This window comes from Physeter macrocephalus, chromosome 8 (assembly GCF_002837175.3).
Source record: "Physeter macrocephalus isolate SW-GA chromosome 8, ASM283717v5, whole genome shotgun sequence".
NCBI classification, from domain to species: domain Eukaryota; kingdom Metazoa; phylum Chordata; class Mammalia; order Artiodactyla; family Physeteridae; genus Physeter; species Physeter macrocephalus.
Genome location: NC_041221.1, coordinates 80,777,110 through 80,800,592, shown reverse-complemented (window position 1 = coordinate 80,800,592; position 23,483 = coordinate 80,777,110). Strand labels below are relative to the sequence as shown.

At 43.7% G+C, this 23,483-nt stretch overlaps 1 long non-coding RNA gene across 2 annotated transcripts in view; it reads right to left on the bottom strand.

The window, feature by feature from the left end:
• Positions 1–23,483, bottom strand: part of LOC129392332 (uncharacterized) — a 72,758-nt gene that overhangs the window by 5,877 nt on the left and 43,398 nt on the right. Inside the window, exons 1-2 of one of the 2 annotated variants that reach the window (XR_008618072.1) lie at positions 23,242–23,433; positions 21,370–21,470 (exon numbers count right to left, since the gene is read on the bottom strand). This is a non-coding gene — a long non-coding RNA (uncharacterized lncRNA). Of the gene's footprint in view, positions 1–21,369; positions 21,471–23,241; positions 23,434–23,483 lie in introns of those variants that run through there. The other variant, XR_008618073.1, reaches the window with a different exon arrangement.

The following is a 23,483-nucleotide window of genomic DNA, read 5'->3' as shown; positions in this document are numbered from 1 at the left end:
TGGCTCCATCTGAATACACTGCCTTGGATCTGTGACCATCTGGGTGGTCCTCTGTCCTTCTGAGGAGGAGGGAGAGGCGCCTGCCCTTAAGCATAGGGTAGTTGGGCATCTCCAGTGCCTACTACAATCCTGAACATCCCAGTGACCGCCCATCCTCCTCTAAGCTACTGAGCACATTTATCTCTTGTTGACAAGCATCAGGTCAAAAGAGGCATAGGAGTTATCAATGAGAACGAAGAAAGGCACTTCCTCATCCAAGCACTTCAAACTCAGCTGCCCTTGTTCTATTGATCCAGGACCTTAGGGATGACTTTGAGAACAAGGAGCCCTGGGCTCTTCTATTCCTGGGAAAAGTGCTGACAGGGGACTTTTCAGGTGGTCTTTTGCTGACTGGCAATATGAGCTGGACATTTAATGGGGGGTAGAATATAGTTTTGAGGAATAGGTATTTCTTTTACTCTTTTATTTTTTTTAAGAAATAACATTTATCCTTGTCTAGAAGATATTTGTACCCACTTCACTTTCATCACCAGCTCTGTGAATTTTCGGGTAACTCCTTCATCAGCGGGGCCTAATTAGGGATGTGGATGAAGACATGTTTGCCTGCACCCCAGCCTGGGTGAGCCCTGTGGTGAGTTCCTAGGGCTGTGCAGGGTGAGAGGCATCAGGTGATGGGCACTGTCTGTGCTTGGGTACTGAGGGGCAGTCAAGGGAAGTGTGTACACCCAAATATTTATGATGATTATCTCTGAGAGGAGGAACAATGGGTGATATTTATTTATTCTTTATATTTTTCTGTATTAATTGGACTTGAGGACAATCAGCATGGATTATTTTATGATCAGAAAAATTATACAGCCATTTTTAGAAAGATCCAGTAAAGCAGGGCTCCTGTGTGTTCCCCAAACACATCCTGCTTAAGGCAGCCCACTCCACATCCTGTTCCTACTTGCCCTGCTGGGACCACTCACGTGTGCACTTATTCTCAGTGACCCCTCCCATCCCCCCATCCCAAGACCCGCCCCTTCGCAGAGCACTCCTGACAAGCCCCCAGTTATATCCCTCCCTCTCATGAAGCTCAGCAATGCCCTCAGGCTGAAACTTTCTCAGATTCTTGTATCGATCTCTTCACAATTTTTATAACTGATTTCATATATTTGTATAATTGATTCTGAAATACTCAAGTAATATGTGAATTAATTCTCCTTGTAAAAATAAAATTACCCCTGATCTTCTCCCTCCATCCCCAGAGTTAAATTACTATTATCTGTTGGTGTGTTTTGTTCCAGGTTTTTCTGTTATGTACTGACTTAAATACACTCATGGATGCTATATAATCATATGTTTTTGTTTGTTTTCTTTTCTTTTTTCATAAATAGTATCATATTTTCAGGCACTGCAATTTTCTTTTTTTGCTCAATAATATGTCTTGAAGGTCTACCCATTCTATAGCTCTTTAAATGCTATATAGTATTCTAGAGTGTATTTAGTAATTCCTCATTGTTGGATATTTAGATTGTTTCCAGCTTTTCATTACAAGCATTGAACGTTTTGGGAATGCCTCCTTGTGCATAAGGATAAGTGTTTCTTGAGGAGAGTTACTGAGAAGTGAAATTGCCGAGTCAGATGGCATGTGAAATTTTTTTTTTTTTTTTTTTTTTTTTTAGTAGATACTATTAGATTGCTCTCCAAAGTGTTGTACTAATTATATTTCCACTGGGATTGTGTGAGTATACCTGCTTTCCCACACCCTTGCCAAATCTGAACACTATCAAATATTTTAATTATTGCCAATCTGATGGGTATAGTATATGATTGTTCAAAAATTTCCCTAACTATCAGCGAGACTGAGTATATTTTCTTAAGTTTACTTGTACTTTCTCTTATATAAATTGTTCATATTTTTTTCATTTTTCATTTTGTGGGGAGAAAAATCTTTTGGGGAGAAGGAATTTGTATGGGCTGTTTATATGTTCTAGACCAGGGGTCCCCAACCCTCGGGCCACAGACTGGTATTGGTCCGTGGCCTGTTAGGAACTGGGCCACACAGCAGGAGGTGAGTGGTGGGAAGCTTCATCTGTATTTACAGCCGCTTGCCATCGCTCACATTACTGCCTGGGCTCCGCCTCCTGTCAGATCAGTGACGGTATCAGATTCTCATAGGAGCGCGACCCCCTACTGTGAACTGCGCATGTGAGGGATCTAGGCTGCACGCTTCTTACGAGAATCTAATGCCTGATGATATGAAGTGGAGCAGAGGGGGTGATGCTAGCATGGGGGAGCGGCTGCAAATACAGATTATCATTAGCAGAGAGATTTGCACAGAGACCATAATAAATCAATTGCTTGCAGACTCATATCAAAACCCCATCAGTGAGTGGCAAGTGACAAGCTGCATCTGGTGGCAGGCTTTATAGTGGCTAGTGAGTTGATGTACTTCAATTGTACAGCTGCATCTGGTGGCAGGCTTTAAGTCAGAATCTGATACTTATTTTAGTCCGCACGTGGCCTGCCCATTGTTTTATTTACCACTTCCGTCCGCACCTCTTTCCCGCACTGCACACTTGTCTCAGGCACAGTTTTGGTAAGCCCACAAGCTAACCCTAGTCAAAATGAGTAAAAACCAAACGTCGCTGGAGCGCTTCTTTGAAACGGGGGAAAGACCCAATGATGAGACAGCAGAAGGCTCTAAGATTGCCAACAAAAAGAAAGCTGCATTTAAAAGAAAATACCAAGAGTCCTACTTAGTTTACAGGTTCATTGCAATAGGTGATTCACATTCTCCAAGCCCGCTTTGTATAACATGTGGCGACAGGCTATCCAACGAAGCCATGAAACCTTCAAAACTGCTTCGCCACATGGAGACCAAGCATCCTGCATTAAAAGGCAAGCCTTTGGAGTTTTCCAAAAGAAAACAACGTGAACACGAAGAACAGAAGCAATTATTGAAGGCTACCACGTCATCGAATGTGTCTGCACTGAGAGCATAATTCTTAGTGGCTAACCGGATTGCTGAAGCTAAGAAGCCCTTTACTATTGGTGAAGAGTTGATCCTGCCTGCTGCTAAAGACATGTGTCGTGAACTTTTAGGAAAGGGTGCAGTTCAAAAGGTGGCACGTGTTCCTCTTTTGGCTAGCACCTTAACTAGACGAATTGACGAAATAGCAGAGGATATTGAGGCACAATTGTTAGAGAAGATTAATGACTCACTGTGCTATGCAATCCAGGTTGACAAGTCTACCGATGTTGACAAGGCAACAGTGCTTGTTTTTTCTTTTCTTTTTTTTTTTTTTTTTTTTTGCGGTACGCGCAGTGCTTGTTTTTCTGTGATGTATTTTTCAGGAGGATGTGAGTGAGGATACGTTACGTGCACTTTTGTTGCCAACCAACACCACAGCTGCAGAGCTATTGAAGTCTTTGAATGATTACATATCAGGAAAACTGAATTGGTCATTTTGTGTTGGTATATGCATGGGCAGAGCGGCTGCCATGACTGGACGGCTTTCTGATTTCACTACTTGGGTCAAAGAGGTCGCTTCTGAATGTGAGTCTATGCACTCTGTCATCCCTAGAGAAATGCTGGCTAGCCAAAAAATGTCACCTGAACTTAACAATGTTTTGCAGGATGTAATTAAAATTATCAACCACACGCAGCTTTGTGAGGAGATGGACACAGAGCATGAACGTCTTCTCTTATACACAGAAGGGAGATGGCTTTCTAAAGGTAGATCACTGGCCAGAGTTTTTGAGTTACGAGAGCCGCTCCAGAGATTTCCTTTAGAAAAACAGTCACCACTGGCAGCACATTTCAGTGCCACAGAATGGGTCACAAAACTTGCTTACTTGTGTGACGTACTCAACCTCCTCAGCGAACTCAATCTGTCACTTCAGGGGAGAACGACAACTGTGTTCAAGTCGGCAGATAAAGATCGACTTTGTCCCAGCGACAAGAGGATCTACTGCTTGAGATCACAAATGATGGTGGCCTTAAAAGTATATTTGAGGCAACTTGAAATCTCCATACGTTCTGGATTAAAGTCAAGGAGGAATATCCTGAGATTGCCACAAAGGCACTGAAAAGCCTGCTTCCATTTCCAACATCCTATCTTTGTGAAGCAGGGTTTTCTGCAGTGACAGCGACCAAAACGAGATCACAGAGGGAACTGGACATAAGCAACACACCGCGGGTGTCACTGGCTCCCATCACCCCCAGACGGGACCATGTAGTTGCAGGAAGACAAGCTCAGGGCTCCCACTGATTCTGCATTATGGTGAGTTGTATAATTATTTCATTATATATTACAATGTAATAATAATAGAAATAAAGTGCACGATAAATGTAATATGCTTGAATCACCCCGAAACCATTCCCCCACCCCCGTCCGTGGAAAAATTGTTTCTCACAAAACTGGTCCCTGGTGCCAAAAAGTTGGGGACTGCTCTTATAGACAATAATCCCTTGTTATTTATATGCACTGCAAAAATTTTCCCTCACACTTTGCCTTTTCTTGTTTTTTTTTTTTTAATTTGTGAATGTTGTCTCTTTTTTTTTAAGATTTTTTTGATGTGGACCACTTTTAAAGTCTGTAATGAATTTGTTATAATTTTGCTTCTGTTCTATGTTTTGATTCTTTGGCCACGAGCCATGTGGGATGCTAGCTCCCAGACCAGGATCAAACCCACACCCCCTGCACTGGAAGGTGAAGTCTCAACCACTGGATCTCCAGAGAAGTCCGGTGAATGGTGTCTTTTGGACAGAAGTTTTGTTTGTTTGTTTGTTTTTAATAGAGCCAATTTATCCAACATTTCTCTATGTTTTACTTTCTCTTGGCTCAAAAATATTTGTGGATTTGCATTATATATTTTGTCTTTCTTTTCTCAACTTCCTTGGGCCTGCTCCACCTTGCTAACCTTGGCATGTGTGTACAGGAAATACTTGGGGAGACTGTCTGAGCCCATTGCTGCCCCAGTACACATCCCTTAGGTGTTCTGACACCAACTCCGATGGCTGGCACCAATTTGTCCCTTGCTAGGGAATTATAAAAAATCAACTTTGGCGGCGGTTTGGAATTATTTATGTATGGTTGTAGACATTTGTCTTTTCAGGGTCTTAGTTACCGTTAACTCTCCACTCCAGAAAACTAAATCTTATTATTAGACAATCAAGCACACATGGAGTCCAGGAGATAGTGAAAAAATAGAAGGAAAATAAAAATATCTTAATCTTGCTTGAGCTTGGCTTTACTTACTTGAAACCAAGGAGTCCCAAGACCCTGAGCCAGCAAGTGACAGAACCAGAGATCAAACCCAAATCACCCATGGGTAAGTCACTCACTCCCCCATTAGGCCCTATCCCCTCTGCCCTGTCACCTCCACCACTGCAGCGATGGCTCCATTTACAGATGCTGTCAGCAAACCTCAAGGCTTCTACTGACGGTGGCGTGGGAGGGGGAGCAGAAAACTGTTTTGCTACAATAACCCAGCGGTGGGAGACTGGTGACAGATGTGCTGCATGAATCAGATTTATTTGGCTGTAAACACTTCACAAATTTGGGTGTGTGGGTATGGGAAGTACACCTCTGTTTCATACAAACAGCAACACTAGGCTGCATCCCCTCTCCATAGCTTGAGATGTTTGTTGTTATTTATTAACAATTATCTGCAAGCACAGCTATGGCCTTATGCAAGTTTCACGGGTGTGCCTGTGGGGGGCTGGGGGAGGGGTGGGGACACTGGTGTGTGGTCGGGAAACGAAAGGAAGAAGAGGTGCTGGTTTTAAGACACATCTGCCTTCCCTTCTCTGCTTTCTTCAAATTCAGATCCACTTGCAAGAGAAACCTAAATAGTACAGTGTGGTAGACTGACTGCTTTAATAGTCCCAATCCTGCACAATCCCTGTGTCTACATCCTCCACCAGGTAACTCTGCAGAACCATCCACCTTGCCCTCACCCCCCTCCCCGGACACACACACACTCTGATTCTGGGCCGGGTTGTGTGATTCAGGTTGTGTGGCTTGCTTTAGCTAATGGAATGTTGGCAAATGAAATCCAAGGTCAGCTGAGGCTTGAAACAGCATTTGTGCCTTTCCACCCTCTTGCTTCTCTGCAGTTGCTCTGAGAACATGCCTAAACTAGCCTACAGGAGGATAATTAAGGGCAGCAGAGCTGAGTGATCTCAGTCAAAGCCATCCTGGACCAGCCAACATCCAGCTCAGCCCCTGACACGTGAGTAAGCTCAGCTGAGAACAGAACAGTCCGTCTGAGCCCAGCTTAAACCACCTACCTGCAGACTCTAAGCTAAATAAATGCTTACTATTATATGCTTACTGAGGTTTCGTGGTTGTTTTTCATGCGGTATTATTGGGGCAATTGATAACGGATTCATTTGACAAAAGGTGTATCTGCATAGGCCACTGTGGTACATGCCTTGGGCAATTATCTGGTTAAGTTTTAAAACATTTTAGGTGACCCCAAAGCAATCCACCTATAAACCTGTCCTCATCATCATTGCTTAAGAAAGAGAAATTGCTAAATCCCCACTTTTCTCTGATACTGTGTGTGCAGCAGAAGCGTTCAGCTGTGGCTTTGTGGTTGAGGTGTATCCACTTCCCTAGAGCACAATTAGTCTTTTCATAAACTCCGGTTTCAAAGAATGCCAAATGACTACCCTCTCACAAAAGAAAGGTAAAGCTCACATGGCCTTCTGATGAATGAGTTTACAATTACGTGGTGAGAACTGCCATATGCATTCTGGGTTGATACAGGGCTCTCTTGAGGTCATGATCACTGAGAACAGTCCTGTTTGCTACCCCACAGTGACCAGCTGGAGGCCAGGCCAATCCCATCTGGTGTGGCTGTGTGCAGAGTGGACAGGATAGCTTCCTAGGGGGGAAGCTATGGAGAGAAAGGGGGTGTGGGGGGTACAGAGCAAGGGGTCGGATGAGCAGCTCTCCCAACATGCACTGCCAGGTCCTCAGGGCAGGGATTCCTAACTCACACTAGACATCATGTCAGTCCTGAAGGGGGAGGTCTGGAGCATGGAAACTTCCCTTGCCCAGAAGGGATCTCCTTGACTTTGCAATGCTGTCTCCAGCTTGGGAGGAGACCCTGGAAGAGTTAGAGAGGACCCAAAAGCGGAGGTACGCACCAAGTGAGAAAAGCAAAGAGGGGAAGATGCTCTAGACTCCATCCCACACTAGTCTGGCCCTGGCCTTGAACTCAAGGGACTGAGCTTGAAGGCCTACAGAGGTTAGTCAACTTTTAATGTTGCCAAATAACAGATTAACCAAAACAAAACGCCAAATCTACCATCTTCTGTCATACCTTTTTGAGAACAGGACTTTTTGACCCCAAATAAACAATAAAAGCATAATCTCAGTATAAAAGAATGGTCTTTCCTCCAAAATGAGTCAGTAATCTTATACCATCTCATATATATATATAATAATATATATGATTATAATTATATATATACAATTATGTATGTGTATATTCTTGTTTTTCTCATTTCACTTTAGACTTATGAAGATTTCATCATGAATGAGTCACTGCTTCCGGCCTCGCTCTTTGCTCGGTGCACATTCCTGCAGGACTAGTGTTGAAAGACAAATTATTTCATGGGCTTCTGGAAGACCCAGAAGACGGAGGACTCGGCACCCCAAAGGAAACCTGAACTCTGTGTGTGGGGAGGAGGCGGGGAGGGACCTGGGTAAGAAGGAAATGCTGGAAATGCAGCACCACTCACTGTGCTACAGAAGCAGGGTGCTTGGAGAGGCTCCATCCCAGGTGCCTGCCTGAAAGAGTCTAAAACAGCCCACACGGTCCTCTTTTTCTCCCACCTACTTCCCAGTTTTCTCCTATTCATTTCCCCCCCTTCTCCCTGCTCCTACCTGCACGGTGACTCATAGAGCAGTACTTACACTAAATATGTTAAGTCATTAAAAAAATCCTCTACCGTCTTGGTCTTTGCTTTTAAAATTCAGATCTTAAAAAAATGTATAATCTGCTTGGAGAGAAGGATAAACCAAAATTATCTTCTGTGGTTGCAAAGCAGGCAACTTCTATTCATCGTCTTTAGGCTCCTGTTGTGTCCGTGGAGGAGGGCCATCATCCCGGGATGGCAACTGCATGCACAAAACAATTTAGCTTCTGAAGGCATTACGTGGACCCACAGCTCTGATTAGCAGATTGGAGAAGGTGAAAATGCTAATGGTGAGATAATTGGAATACATGGGGACTTTCTCGGAAATCTGCAGGTGTTGAGCCGTGCACAATGTAATCATTTAAATGAAAAGAAACCGCTAAATAACTTCCAGCCCCAATTACTGAGAAGAGGTGGATAAAGCTGGGTAAGGGCTGCTGGAAGGGAAGGTGGAGCAGGAGGAAGCTTGTAGTCGATGGGCCTGAGGAAAGCGATGAGGGCACCTGGGCTTGGCAGCCGGGGAGCAGTTTGGAGTCCCATGCGAATCAGAAAATGGCCTCCCATCCCAGTACCTTTGAGGGCTTGATTTAACACAAGGCTTGGGATTGAAATTATAATAGGAGAGCAGCTCTTTTCTTTCTTTCTCTATCTCTTTTTCCTTTTTCTTTTAAGATCAGAATTAACATTAAAGATTCACTTGGTTTAAAAATAGAAAGAGTTCAAGTCTTTTTACTAGCAACCTTGAATTAAGAGATCTTCATTGGCAGCCTTCCTACTCCTACTCAAGCCTAGTTTGTCTTATTTTAAAACCCTCATTTGCTTCTCTGGAGGCCAGGAGAGGCATGAAATGCAGGTGACTTGCTGATGCTCAACTTCCCATCCGTATCTCAAGGTAGCTCATGATGTGAGGCAGACAAGGGCAGGTGTAGGCCTCAGGGCTGGGAATGCGCAAGACAGAGAGGCCTGGGGCTGGGGCTGCTGGGAGGGGCCTGCACAGCCAGGGAGGGTCAGCAGCAGTGGATGCTGAGCTCTCTGAGATGGGATCTGGGTTAGGGGTCAAGGCAGCAATTTATAAGGAATGCTAACACATTCCTGGGAATGGAACAGGATGGAAAAATTGTATTAACTAGAGCTGTTTTCAGGAAGAGAATTGGAAGGAATCATTTGATAAGCGCTTAAGGATAAAAGGGAGGCATCGAGACTGCTATGGGACTTGTTTAAATAAAACTTATGTGGGGCTTTTGTTTGCCTGAGCAGAGGATGCAAGTTGGGGTCAGAGCTGAATTGCGTAAACCAACAGAGGCGAAGCAGAATGCTGCCACCAGGAAACCGCCATATTAATCCTACCACCACATAAATCTGATAATTCAGCCTCTTCTCTAAATAGTTGTTGAATAAACCTTTCACTGTTTTGAAGAGATTTCAAACTGCTCAGGACATCCACAGGCCTGAGATGTCCTGGCCTGAGGCTCTGTGGTGGTGGAGGGAACACAGAGGCTGCTGAATGCCTAGAATGGCTGCTAATTCATGACCAGCATCTGTGGGGAGGGAATTTGACTGTGCCGGGTCAAAGGGAGCTACAGAACATGATGTTCCAGGGGATAGACTAGCAGATCAAAGTCACATGCCAGTGGCCAGACCACATGGGCCTGAGAACTACCCCCTTTCTACACGGGAGAAGCATTCCCACAAATGGGCAGCCCAGCAGATTCTCTAAAGTTGTGATACTTATGGTGGCTTAAGCAGATTATGATTGTATTAGTCAGGGTTCTCCAGAAAAACAAAACCAATAGGAGGTTAGATATTGATAGCTATAGTCATAGATATATAGATATAGATGAGATCTATTCTAGGAATTGACTGCAAGCTGGAGAACCAGGAAAGCAAGTGGTGTAATTCAGTCTGAGTCTGAAGCCTAAGAAGCAGGAGTACCAAGGTCCAAGGGCAAGAGAAAATGGATGTCCCAGCTCAAGCTGAGAAAGAAAATTTGCCCTTCACCTGTCTTTTTGCTCGATTCAGGCCCTCAGTGAATTGGATAGTGCACACGTGCATTGGTAAAGGTGATCTTTTTGGCTGAGTCTACTGATTCAAACTCTAATCTTCTCCAGAAGCTTCCTTACAGACACACCCAGAAATAATGTTTTGCCAGCTATCTGGACCTTCCTTAGCCCAGTCAAGTTGCCGCATAAAATTAACCATCATAGTGATGATGTGAACTTAAAACTCTGTTATTCCTGTTATTAAAACACTGTTATTCCTCCAGTGTGCTTATCTGGATTCTCAGGGGCAACCCTGAGAATAGTAGGGCCAGGTAAGGGTAGTCTACGCTTTATGGGTCGGGGGCGCTTCCTCAGATGATGAGCCCTAAGAAATAAGGGCTGTGACCCAGTCGGCTTGTCCAACACAACCTCTGTGTGCCTGGGCCTGGCTGGGTGCTGGGAGAAGACAGACTTGGTCCCTGGCTGAATTCACAACTGGGCAACAGAGTAGACAAAGTGAATGATAACACAGCAGAGTAAGTGCCATGGTGGGGAAGATACTCTGGCAATGGTGGGGAGCTGGGCCACCCTCTCCCACACCTTCACCAGCACCCAGGGGCGTGATTTCAAAACTCTTTAAACAATTGATGGAAGAAATGTTTAAAGGAATTTACTTGAATTTGGAAGTGGTTCTTATGGCAGAGCGTGGCATAGGGGATTTTTTGGCAAATAGAGGTAACAGCCAGAGTATGGTAGGTCTCAAATGCCTGGCTAGATCTACTCTTCACCCTATACGTTATCGGTTAACCTTTGAGAACAAAAGCTGCGTATACCCTGTATCCCTTAATACCCAGCATACTGTGGGTGAGGCTGTCAACTGTCCTCTGACACCCACTTTCTCCCATTCTACAGGTGCTAGACGCCTGCAGAGACTTTGATTTCCCAGCCTCCTTCACAGCTAGGTACAGCCAGCCATGGGGCTAAGCTCTGGCCAGTTGTAAGATAAAGTGATGCATACAACTTTCAGGCCATATCCTCGAAAGGGAAGATTTTCCTCCTTCCTGTGGTCAGTACACAGACAGGGCATAGCTGAGCCAGCTTATTCCCCAGGGTACAGTAGAGCAACAACAACAAAAAAGGGAATCTGGGTCCATGAGTCACCTCAAGGAACAGAGTTGCCTACCCATCCTCGCTCACCCCTAGTGCAGGCAGGTATATGGGAGAGAAATTTACACTTGGGCCCTAGTATTTGGGGGGTCTCTTTGTTATAGCGGGTTAATTTATACCCTAACTATTGCACTGGGGCTCAGTATGGCTGCCTAAATGCCCCATTAAATTATTTTTGGAAATTCATAAAGGAGCAGTCAATAAATGGCTGTGGAAATCAACAAAGACCGACCAAATGGAAAAGCAAAGGCTATCTATTCAGAGCTTGATCTATAGCACGGGGGTCAGCCACTGCTTTTGCATTTGGCAGAGACTCAAAGGCAGGCAGAGGAGTGGGAAAGATTTACAGTGGGAAAAAGGGAAGACTTCAGGGATGCCCTGATTGGAGGCTGGTGGCCTGGGGAAGCTGGAGGCGGGCTAACTAGAAGCCAGCATCCTATGAGATGGTGAGGGGGCATATTTGATTCTTTCTGATTGGTTTTAAGTTGGAAGCAGCAACACAAATTAGGGAGGCTGGAAGTTATTATTCAAGTCCTGGCCATTTGGGGCTGACTGTGAGAGAAGTTATTGTATAACTTCCTGGATTGTCACCAGAGATAGCAATCTGGCTTGCTATGAGTCTGACTTACAGCAGGCTGGCTTCCTGGGCTGTTTATTATAGATGAGGGGGTTGGTTTTCCGGGCAGGTGGCTGCAGGTTGTGGGTCAGAGTTGTATTTTTATGTAAGGTCTGGTCATTGTCCATTTGCATATTCAGTCTCTCATGGCTGATGAGACCAGCCCTATCACAGAGGAGAAGTGGTGCTGACGGGGCAGTGTTTTAAAATAATCTCACTGGCGCAGAACAGTGGAAGGAAGTAGAAGATTTCATTTATTCCTGATGGATAGACAGTGCACTGTTGGGCTGCACTGAGAACTGGCCAAATCACTGGCAAAAAAAGAGAGGCCCCTGGGGCTGAGGAATGGGAGCTCTGTGACCCAGCAAAGCAACAAGATTTCTGGGGCACTCACGGCCAAAGGGCATTAGGATTTGAGTTACTCCTGACACTTTCCTGAGGAAAAAAAAAAAAAAGTGGCCTGCAGGCTCAGTGCTGTCACATCCCCCGGGGCTTGGGCTGGAGGAAAAGGCTCCAGGCCACCTCCTTACCCAATGTAGAACCCCAGAAGCCCAGCGAGTCCCAAAGCACACTTGGCAGATTTGACAGACCAGTGGTCACCAGAGAGATCTGCTTTTCTTAGCGTGAAGCCAGGCGTGATCAGGACCAAACACACGAGGAGGCCCCCGATTGCCCGTGGATGTCTGAACAGTGCCCAGTTGGCAGGCCCGTGCTCACTTGCAGATCTGGTTTCCATTCCAGTGGCGTGTGGGACAAGGGGCCCCTTCTTCATGGAACCGAGGGCAGCATGCCAGGAGCTCGCAGTGGGCTGTGTCCCTGATTGGGGAGCACCTCTCCTTCTGGTCATGAGCTGCAAACATTCGAGCCCATGCACTTCTGTTTCCAAGAACACCGAGTGCTGATCTTTGCTGGAGACAAATGCTGCTTTATGTTTTGTTGTCTCCATGGTTACTCAGCCCTAGCCCTGCAGGCCATTTCTTCTGCAGGCCCTTCAGGGGCCCCTGGAACCTCAGGCAATCCCCGTAGATGCTGGGCTCTGTTCTTGTCCGGGGCAGGCCCAGGGAGGGAGATGACCACAGCTGGCCATCCCAAGGCAGCCTCCTGAGTTTCCAAACTCAGCATTTGTTAAAGGGCATTCTTGGTTCTCTCCTAAAATCCTACCCTCTTCCCTCAGTCTTCCTCATGTCTGTAACTGGCATCACCATTCACTCAGTGGATCAAGCCCCAAACCTAAGAGCCAGGCTTGAGGCTTTCTTTTCCCTCACCTCCCGCTTCAGTCAGTCCTATCATGGCTCCTTTCAAAGTGTATCTGGAAGACATTTACTTTTCTCCATCCCCCTGTTTCCGTTTCTTGCAATAACCTCTACCGAGTTCCTCCTACTGCATTTGCTTCCCTACAATCCATTCTCTTGGTACCAAGAATGATTCTCTCTCCCACTCCTGGGCATATATCTGGAAAAAACTATAATTCAAAAAGATACATGCACCCCTATGCTCATAGCAGCACTAGTCACAATAGCCAAGACATGGAAACAACCTAAATGTCTATCGACAGATGAATGGATAAAGACGATGTGGTGTGCATATATATATATATATATATATATACACACACACACACACACACACACACACACACACACACACACACACACACACACATGGAATACTACTCAGCCATAAAAAAGAACAAAATAATACCATTTACAGCAACATGGGTGGACCTAGAGACTATCATACTAAGTGAAGTAAGTCAGACAAAGACAAATACCATATGATATCCATATATGTGGAATCTAAAAAATAATACAAATTAATCTATAAAATAGAAAGAGTCTCACAGACATAGAAAACAAACTTATGGTTACCAAAAGGGAAAGGGAAGGGGGAGGGATAAGTTAGGAGTTTGGAATTAACAGATACAAACTCCTATACATAAAATGGATAAGCAGCAAGGATTTAATGTATAGCACAGGGTCCTATATTCAATATCCTGGAATAAACCATAATGGAAAAGAATATAAAAAAGAACGTATATATGTGTATAACTGAGTCATTTTGCTGTACAGTAGAAATTAAACACATTGTAAAACAACTATATACTTCAATAAAATCTAAAATAAATAAAAAAATAAAAACAATTAATTACAAAAAATGACTCCTCGAACTGGGCACTGCTCTTCAGGAACTGCCCCGCCCCTCTATCCCCCTGCTGCCCCCTTCACACTGGTTTTCTCTCCTTTCCTCTACACATCAAATTCCTTCCCCTTGGGCTTCTCTGGTGGCGCAGTGGTTGAGAGTCCGCCTGCCGATGTAGGGGACGCGGGTTCGTGCCCTGGTCCGGGAGGATCCCAGGTGCCGCGGAGCGGCTGGGCCCGTGGGCCATGGTCGCTGAGCCTGTGCGTCCAGAGCCTGCGCTCCGCAACGGAAGAGGCCACGACAGTGAGAGGCCCGCATACCGAAAAAAAAAAAAAAAAAATTCCTTCCCCCTTTTGGGATCTTTCTTGGTCTGAAATATTCCTACTTTTCCCACAACTGGCTTCTACTCATTTTTTCAGGTGCTCTGTAGATAATTTTTGATGGATAGACGGATGAATGGATTGGTAGATGGGGCTGCATAGGACCAGACCAAATTCCTCATAAAGGTCACTCAGGTCTATAATTCCCAGAGCTGAGCCACACTGCGCCAGGCCTTAGCCCATAAGTTCAGACAGGTGTCAATTCAATTCAATTCAATTCAATAGATATTTATGGAGTGCCTACAGTGTGCTAGTTCCTGGAGATACAATCATGAATAAGACAGATGTAGTGCTTACAGGAAAGAGGGGTGGGAGAAAATTAAATATGCAGTTATAATGTAGAATAGTGCAATCTATAATTATGATATGAGAGGGGGAGGGTACTGTCAGAGCACACAAAAGAAAGCATGTGAATGTAGTCTAGGGACTCCAGGGAGAAGACAGACAGCCTTCCTGAGCATTACGACGGCTCATCATTCTAGGCGCTTCACACACAATGTCTCTTCTCCCTACAACCATCCTGCTGGGTAGTTATAATTATCACCATATTACAAATGTGGAAACTGTCGAAGCAAAGCTCTATGCCCAGAGCCACTGTTTTAGGATGGATCCCCTGGGACACTGACTGAGATGGAGATTTGCCCACAGGGGTGCTCTTAGAAACAGCACCTTGAGGGTGTTCAGGCAATGGGGTCAGGCAGAGGGGAAGCTGAGGGGGGGAAGCAGGTGCAACAGTGGCCTCAGTTGATACCATGGGCGCTCTGCAGCTGGGAAGCAAAGGGATGGGCTTTGAACCCGGGAATTGACCAGTCATTGAACCCAGCCTGTCCCTGAGATAAGGGTGTAGGCTTGGGTGTGGTAGCCCCCTTCATGTGATGGTAATTCCTGGAATGGGGTGGGGGGAAGGTAGGTTGTTAACTGTCAGCATCTGGGAGAATGAGAGCTTGGTCCTAACCCCAGTGCACCTGTAGCCACCCAGCTTCCACATGGGTAGCTTGTACTTTTAAGGGTTGACGTGTCCCAGGGCTTGGTCCCCTCTCTTCCCTACCATCACTCTTTGGTGATATCACTGCTTCTCACAATTTTAAATACCATTTATGTGACCCCACATTTATATCCTTAGTTTAGGCCCTCTTGCGTGCTTCAGACTCACATGCCACTGTTTATTTGTCATCTTCACTTAGCATTTTCAAAAGCAACCTCTGAATACTTTTTTTGGCTACACCGCGTGGCTTGTGGGATCTTAGTTCCCTGACCTGGGGTCAAACCTGGGCCCACGGCAATGATAGCGCCACTGGCTAACCACTGGACCTCCAGTGAATTCCCCAACTTCTGGATTCTTACCCTCCCTGCAATCAGTTCCGTCCCCGCTTCCCATCCCAGTTAATGATACCTCCACTCTCCCAGCTGCTCAAGCCAAAAACCTTAGATCACTCTTGACTATTATTTTCCTCTGAATTTGTTCCATTCAGAATTTGTTGTTAAAGGAAATCTGGGGACAAGGGGTTTGGCCACATCACTTTCATCAGAGCAACACGTGAACCCTTCTTTATTTTTAAAAGGGTGTTTTAAGAATCAGAGTCAGTATGGGGCAGGGGAAAAGGCTCCAATCTTGGAATTAGAAACCTGAGGCCAGGCTAGTCTTGACTTTTCATGACCTTGAGCAAATTACTCTGTCTAAATTTCATTTTCTGCTACACAATGAGGACCATTGGACTAATTAGCACTGGTAAGCTAATGTGTTTTAGCTTGAATTCAGTCTGTGCTTGGTTAGTTTTGGACCTTAGCAGGGTTGGTTTTTTTTTCATAGTCTTAGGTATACATTATTTTTTTTATTGAAGTATAGTTGATTTACAAAATTGTGTCAGCTTCGGGAATACAGCAAAGTTATTCATATATATATATATATATGTACACATTTCAGATTATTTTCCATTATAGGTTATTACAAGATATTGAATATAATTCCCTGTGCTATACTGTAAACCCTTACTGGTTATCTATTTTATGCATAGCAGTTTGTATCTGTTAATCCCATACTCTTATTTTATCCCTCCCTCTTCACTTTCCCCTTAAGTAACCATAAGTTTGCTTTCTATGCCTGTGAGTCTGTTTGTTTTGCATATAGATTCATTTGTATTATTTTTTAGATTTCACATATAAGTGGTATATAATATTTGTCTTTCTCTGTCTGACTTCACTTAGTGTGATGTTGTCTAGGTCCATCCATGTTGTTGCGAATGGCAATATTTGATTCTTTTTTTTATGGCTGAGTAATATTCCATTATATATATCACATCTTCTTAAACCAATCATCTGTTGATGGGCACTTGGGTTATTTCAATGTCTTGGCTATTGTAAATAGTGCTGCTATGAACATTGGGGTGCATATATCTTTTTGAACTTGAGTTTTCATCTTTTCCAGATATATGTCCAGGAGTGGGATTGCTGGATCATATGGTAACTCTATTTTTAGTTTTTTAAGGAACTTCCGTACGGTTTTCCTTCGTGGCTGCACCAATTTACATTCCTACCAACAGTGTAGGAGGGTTCCCTTTTCTCCACATCCTCTTCAGCACTTATTATTTGTAGACTTTTTGATGATGGCCATTCTGACCAGTGTAGGGTGATACTTCATTGTGGTTTTGATTTTCCTTTCTCTAATAATTAGTGATGTTGAGGATATTTTCATGTGCCTGTTGGCCATTATGTCTTCTTTGGAGAAATGTCTACCTAGGTCTTCTGGCCATTTTGTGATTGGGTTGTTTGTTTTTTTTGATATTGAGTTGTATGAGCTGTTTGTATAGTTTGGATATTAAACCCTTGTCAGTCACGTCATTGCAAATATCAATATTTTCTCCCATTCCGTAGGTTGCCTTTTCTGTTTTGATGGTTTTCTTTGCTGGGCAAAGGTTTTTACGTTTAACTAGGTCCCATTTGTTTGTTTTTGCCTTTATTTCTTTCATCTTAGGAGACCGATCTAAGAAAATATTGGTACAATTTATGTCAGAGAATATTTTGCCTGTGTTCTCTTCTAGGAGTTTTATGGTGTCATGTCTTATATTTACACCTTTAAACTATTTTGAGTTTATTTTTGTGTATGGTGTGAGGGAGTGTTCTCGTTTCATTGATTTACATGTAGCCTCGATCGCAACAGTTTTTAAAAATGGAACCTGGCTACCTCTAGATGGAGCTTGAGGTCTCCATTTTCCTACAGTCCATACCACTCCCTGTTTCCTTTCACTCGTCTGTGTTACCTGCCTGGCCTTGAAGGCAGCTGTTTCCTTCCAGTGATAAAAATCTAATGATTCTAAGAAATATAATAATTCCTGTAATTAGTGGTACCCAATGGGTGATGGGGGGGAGGGGAGCAATAGCTTTTGAATTCTAGAATGAAGAAACAGAGTTTATATATTGATCATAGAAACTCATTCTGTTATGCTTTAAACTACATTAATTTTGTTGTAATTCATTCCTCAAAGATTAGATGTTATTACTCTTAAAATGTCTGTAAACATAATAGAGTATATTTCCACAATGTAAAGGAGATGGAAGGAACTTTCTCCAATAAGGAGGACCTGAGCTAATGTAGATATGCCTCCTCCCTCAACATGTGTAGAAGCACTAAAGTCTAAACATTAAGAAAAATGAGTTTGGGGGGGAAAAGTATAACTCCTTTTTTGGTGTAGAGGTGGCCCAAGGGATCTTTGGACCCAGACATTGATTTAGGGGTGGGAGACAGGGCTTGGGGTCTGTGCAAAGCAGGGATGCTAGATGAAGCCTTCTACGTAAGCCTCAGCGGAGCCTTTCTGTTCAAATGATTAAGGCAATGCAAGGAGAAATAGAAGCCATTGAAAAAAAAAAAAGAAAAGAAAAGAACAGTACATTTGAAACGGACATGTTTGAAAAAGAACAGAGCTTTGCCTGCCTTAAACAACCTCCTCTACTACAAGAATACTCAAGCTCTCACGCTTCTCTGAGCCAGTACATGAAGTGATGGGTCAATTTTTATAGCCAATAAAGTGCATTTTGATCACTCAGATCTTGAGATTTGAGATCCTAACGTGCTTATCTTAACATCTAACGTTTATTGACCACCTCCCTCACGGCAGGCACTAGCGGTCCCTGCCCTTGAAGTTTTTCATGACCACCTGACCTTGGGAAGTCACATGGTCAGGCCTCTCTGTGAGTCCCTAATACCAGCCAGATGTCCAAACTGGTGCTGCCAGGACTGAGCCATGAGAATCTGCCCTGTCGTGAGAAAGACTGACCACACTTTCCCCTCCCAGCCCACTGTGCCTATATGGCAAGGTCCAAATGGAACCCTTATTACATTACTCAATGAGAGAATTAAAAATGGATTCTTAGTATCAAAAGCTGTTTTGCTGGTGCTGGGGAAGGGATTTCAGGAAGTATTCTTAATATAACAGCGCTCAATGTTAGATTAAATTAAACTCAGTGCTGGTGCTGTCCTATCTCTGCTGAGTTATACCAAGATCTTCTAAGACATTTGGGAAAAAAGAGGCTTGGCAGGAACCAAGGCATTTATAATGGGAAAAACAGAATATTTTCTTTCATGAAAGATAAAACTTCATCACATATTCTCCAAATCAGATTTTCTGACATGTGCCCTTTAATTGTATTCCAGTTCTTATTTGAAGGGGGGCTGGGGGAGGGTTAAGTCTAAGGGTGGATATACCTCCTTGTTCTCTTCTTAGCAAAGACGACAGTCCCCTTGGAATCAACAACTTAGGTACTTCGAAGCCAGACAAGACCATTGTCCCTCACAAGGTATTTAACAGTACAATCATGGAAGTTCACCTCTCCAACGGTTTTTGCTTTATGAAATCCAGGCAGCCCCTGGATTCCTCCTTCCTCCTGGAGGAGAGTAAGGGGGGAAAGGGTGGGCCCTACAGGCTGGAAAGCCCAGAGTCTTCGGGGAATGCATTGCACAGGCATCCAGGAACCCAGGATGAAGCTGTTTTATTCATTGCAGCTGCCTCTGTGACCAATGCCAACTGTCCCAGTCTACAGAATCTGTGTGGGGAAGGTTAGAGGCTGGGAGGGAAGGGTCAGAGGGTTGAAATCTGTTTCTTTACCTGGCCCAGGTGTTCTTTTTCAAGCAGGGGAAAGAGTTATCTTATTTTTGAGAGTCCTTAATAGTGTAACCATTTCTATTTTCTGATGTGTACAAGTTATGTATATTATCACATATTTGTTTCTGCAGGCAATGTTATTTTTCTGATGCAGTTAAGACAACTGGACTTCACATCACTCATTCCAGCCTTTCACATATGGAAAACACATCATCACCATCTTTTATGAAGCAGATTAGTGCTAACCTCTGCTCCCCAAACCCACGACTTGGTCCCTTCTCCATTCTCACTCAGTTCCTTTTTGTCCTGTTACCGTTTGGAATGGTAGTTAGGCCTTGTGAAATGCATTCCTCTCACCAACTCACAAATCATTAAAATACAAGTTTCCTTTGCTCCTTGGGCCATTTTCAAAGGGGAAAGTTTTAAAATAGTCTTTCTACAGAAGTCACCAAAAAGATAGAAGACAGGAAACTAAATGAATTACTAAGAAAGTCTGCATGTGATTCTATTTTGTCCTTTCAACTAATGAAGATAATATGCCTTGAATATAACACAACATTACTAAAACAATGAAATAACTGGGAAACGGTCACGGCCTGTAATTGATTTAACCTCCAGATTTGTACTATAAATATTCTTTTCTTCTCTCAACACTTAGGGGGGAAAATGACATTTTTCTCTCTTATAAAAAGAAACTAGGAATTTGTATTTTGTTTCTATCACAGGAACAAGCTTTTAAAAAGTTTCTTGGGGGCTTCCCTGGTGGCGCAGTGGTTGAGAGTCCTCCTGCCAATGTAGGGGACACGCGTTCGTGCCCCGTCCGGGAAGATCCCACATGCCGAGGAGCGGCTGGGCCCGTGAGCCATGGCCGCTGGGCTGCGCGTCCGGAGCCTGTGCCCCGTGACAGGAGAGGCCACAACAGTGAGAGGCCCGCGTACCGCAAAAAAAAAAAAAAAAAAAGAAAATAAAGTTTCTTGGGACCTTATTGAATAGATTCTATGTGTCTTTGATTTTTAAGATAAAATGCAGAAAATAGGAAAAACAAATAGAAATCTGTTTTGACCAAATTTATATCAATCCAAATGCTGCTGTTTGATCCGAACACACTGTGTTTTCAAAGCTACAGGACACACACACACACACACACACACACACATACACACAATAGTAACAAAATCCCAATCCCAACATTGTTCTCAATTGGAGGAGCTTTGATTTGTGACAAATGTAAGCTCCCAAAAGAAATAGGAAATGATTAAAACCAGCATCCCAGGGAAAGGTTATTGATAAACTCTGAGACTCCCCAATCCCAAGTGCAATTTCAGGGGCTGCTAAGGGCACTGCAGTTACCACCATGGGGTCAGGTCTCTTGGACACTGGTATCTCTGTCCACGACAGAAGTTCTTCCTTCAGAAGCCCACAGCAGTCTCCCCGATGCCCTTCTGAGCAGACCGATTTATTACTTTCTGTTTATAGGCTGAGGGAAGCGCAGCACCAGCTTGCAGCCAAAAGGCACATCCCTACGTCATGGTCAAGGGCTACTTGAATACATGAATACAGACCTAGGGGTGGTTTTGCTATTACTTAAGACATACATTAGGGAGGCTTCCTGAACCCATTGTCCTCCATTCCTGAAGCTCTCCTTGTAAGGAGTTGAATCAGTGTCACCCTCAAATGGCCAGCCAGAATTAAACACAACTGGCTTCATTACAGGGTTTTTGGAAAGAGAAGCTAACTTGGTTTTGCCAGCTCTCGTCACTAGATCTTGAATAGAGTTGTCTGTTGGGGTTCACCCAGTCTAGGATTCTTTCCAATAAGGAGATGTTCTTTTAACTCAAGACTTAAAAACTAAGATAATTGAGACTGATTGTGACTACCAGTTGGAAGGAGAATGGGCAGTTTTTCTAAATCATGAAACTAGCTCATGTGGTGGAGTGTTATTAGCCAAGAAAAGTTGTATTTTAGAAGAGTTATTTGTTGACCTATAAAGATGTTCATGCCATATTATTGAGTACAATATACAACAGCAAGTACAGTACGATCCACTTTTCATAAAAAGTAAATTACTTACACTCTGAAGCTCAGACCTCTTCCTAACACCTTCCAGTTTCTAAGCACTTTGGCTTCCCTCTGACTCTTCTCCTCTCCCAGTTTGGGAGAACTTCATCTAATCTGGGGAGGAAGGCCAGGAGAAACAATTTATCATTACTGAGTACTATTCTTCCAGATTTTTCACTGATGGTGTAAAAGCACAATTCTCAAACTGTTTAAAAAACATAATTCCATACATACAGATGGCAAACTCATGCCAAAGTTTTATTAACTCATTAATGAAGAAACCTGCAGCAAGACAAGAGCTGGTTTGGAGAAAGTTGAGAAATGGGGATTATAGAGTTAGTGGAGAAAGGAATACTGAAATAAGATTGCTAAATAGATACTAAACAAGTTAATGCTCTGTAGACAAGTGTGGAGGTTAACTTCTCTACCAGCTCCCACCCCCCGCAAATATATCATCACACCTTCTTATTTTTCTAAAAGTTAATCTCTTAATTTACCAGGGTTGTAAAATATCTGGGTCACAACCAAAGTGTCATTCCCTGGGTAAGTCAGACGACCTTTCACAGACTTTTTAGAAAGGTCATAAAGCCAATATTTTTGCCTTATTTTCAAATTTTAGATCGTTTATCTTGCACAACAACATAAACTTTATGTCCTGGGTCCTCTGGAGTTTAGACTTTGGAAATGTCAAAGCTAAGATATAATTCTTGATCGCAGCTTTCCTGCCATCATGAGCCTTCCATCCTAGAACTAGGGAAGAACAATCTTAAACCAGAGTGGGGTAAACTAAGAACCAAACCCAAAATCTCAGTATCAGCTTCTTCTGGAACTGGGGCTATTAACAGATTGACAGGCACAGTGAATACCTCACTCAGCCCCAGAATGATGACACCCAGTCCTTCACCCTCTCAGAAGGAGATAGGAAGAAATCTCTCTGGTTTATCTGGCCAGTCCAAAGGAAAGACCTAAGCATAGGTCTTCACCAGTAAATGGGGATCACTCTACAGTAAAGCTTAGGATTATCAAGCCCGACCTACATATTCAGAGCTTCTGAACAGCCTGTTAGTCCCCATCCATTTTTTTTTTTACATCTTTATTGGAGTATAATTGCTTTACAATGTTGAGTTAGTTTCTGCTGTATAACAAAGTGAATCAACTATATGTATACATAAATCCCCATATCCCCTTCCTCTTGCACCTTCTTCCCACCCTCCCTATCCCACCCCTCTAGGTGGTCACAAAGCACCGAGCTGATCTCCCTGTGCTATGCGGCTGCTTCCCACTAGCTATCTATTTTACATTTGGTAGTGTATATATGTCTATGCTACTCTCTCATGTTGTTGCAGCTTCCACTTCCCCCCACCGCCGTGTCCTCAAGTCCATTCTCTACATCTGCATCTCTATTCCCGTCCTGCCCCTGGGTTCATCAGAACCTTTTTTTTTTTTTTTTAGATTCCATATATATGTGTTAGCATATGGTATTTGTTTTTCTCTTTCTGACTTACTCCACTCTGTGTGACAGACCTTAGGTCCATCCACCTCACTACAAATAGCTCAGTTTCATTTATTTTATGGCTGAGTAGTATTCAACTTTATATATGTGCCACATCTTCTTTATCCATTCATCTGTTGATGGACACTTAGATTGCTTCCATATCCTGGCTATTGTAAATAGTGCTGCAATGAACATTGTGGTACACGTCTCTTTTTGAATTATGGTTTTCTCAGGGTACATGCCCAGTAGTGGGATTGCTGGGTACTATGGTAGTTCTATATTTAGTTTTTTAAGGAACCTCCATACTGTTCTCCATAGTGGCTGTATCAATTTAAATTCCCACCAACAGTGACAGAAAGCCCAGAGATAAACCCACGCACATGTGATCACCTTATCTTTGACAAAGGAGGCAAGAATATACAATGGAGAAAAGACAGCCTCTTCAATAAGTGGTGCTGGGAAAACTGGACACCTACATGTAAAAGAATGAAATTAGAACACTTCCTAACACTGTACACAAAAATAAACTCAAGGGCTTCCCTGGTGGCGCAGTGGTTGCGCGTCCGCCTGCCGATGCAGGGGAACCGGGTTCGCGCCCCGGTCTGGGAGGATCCCACATGCCGCGGAGCGGC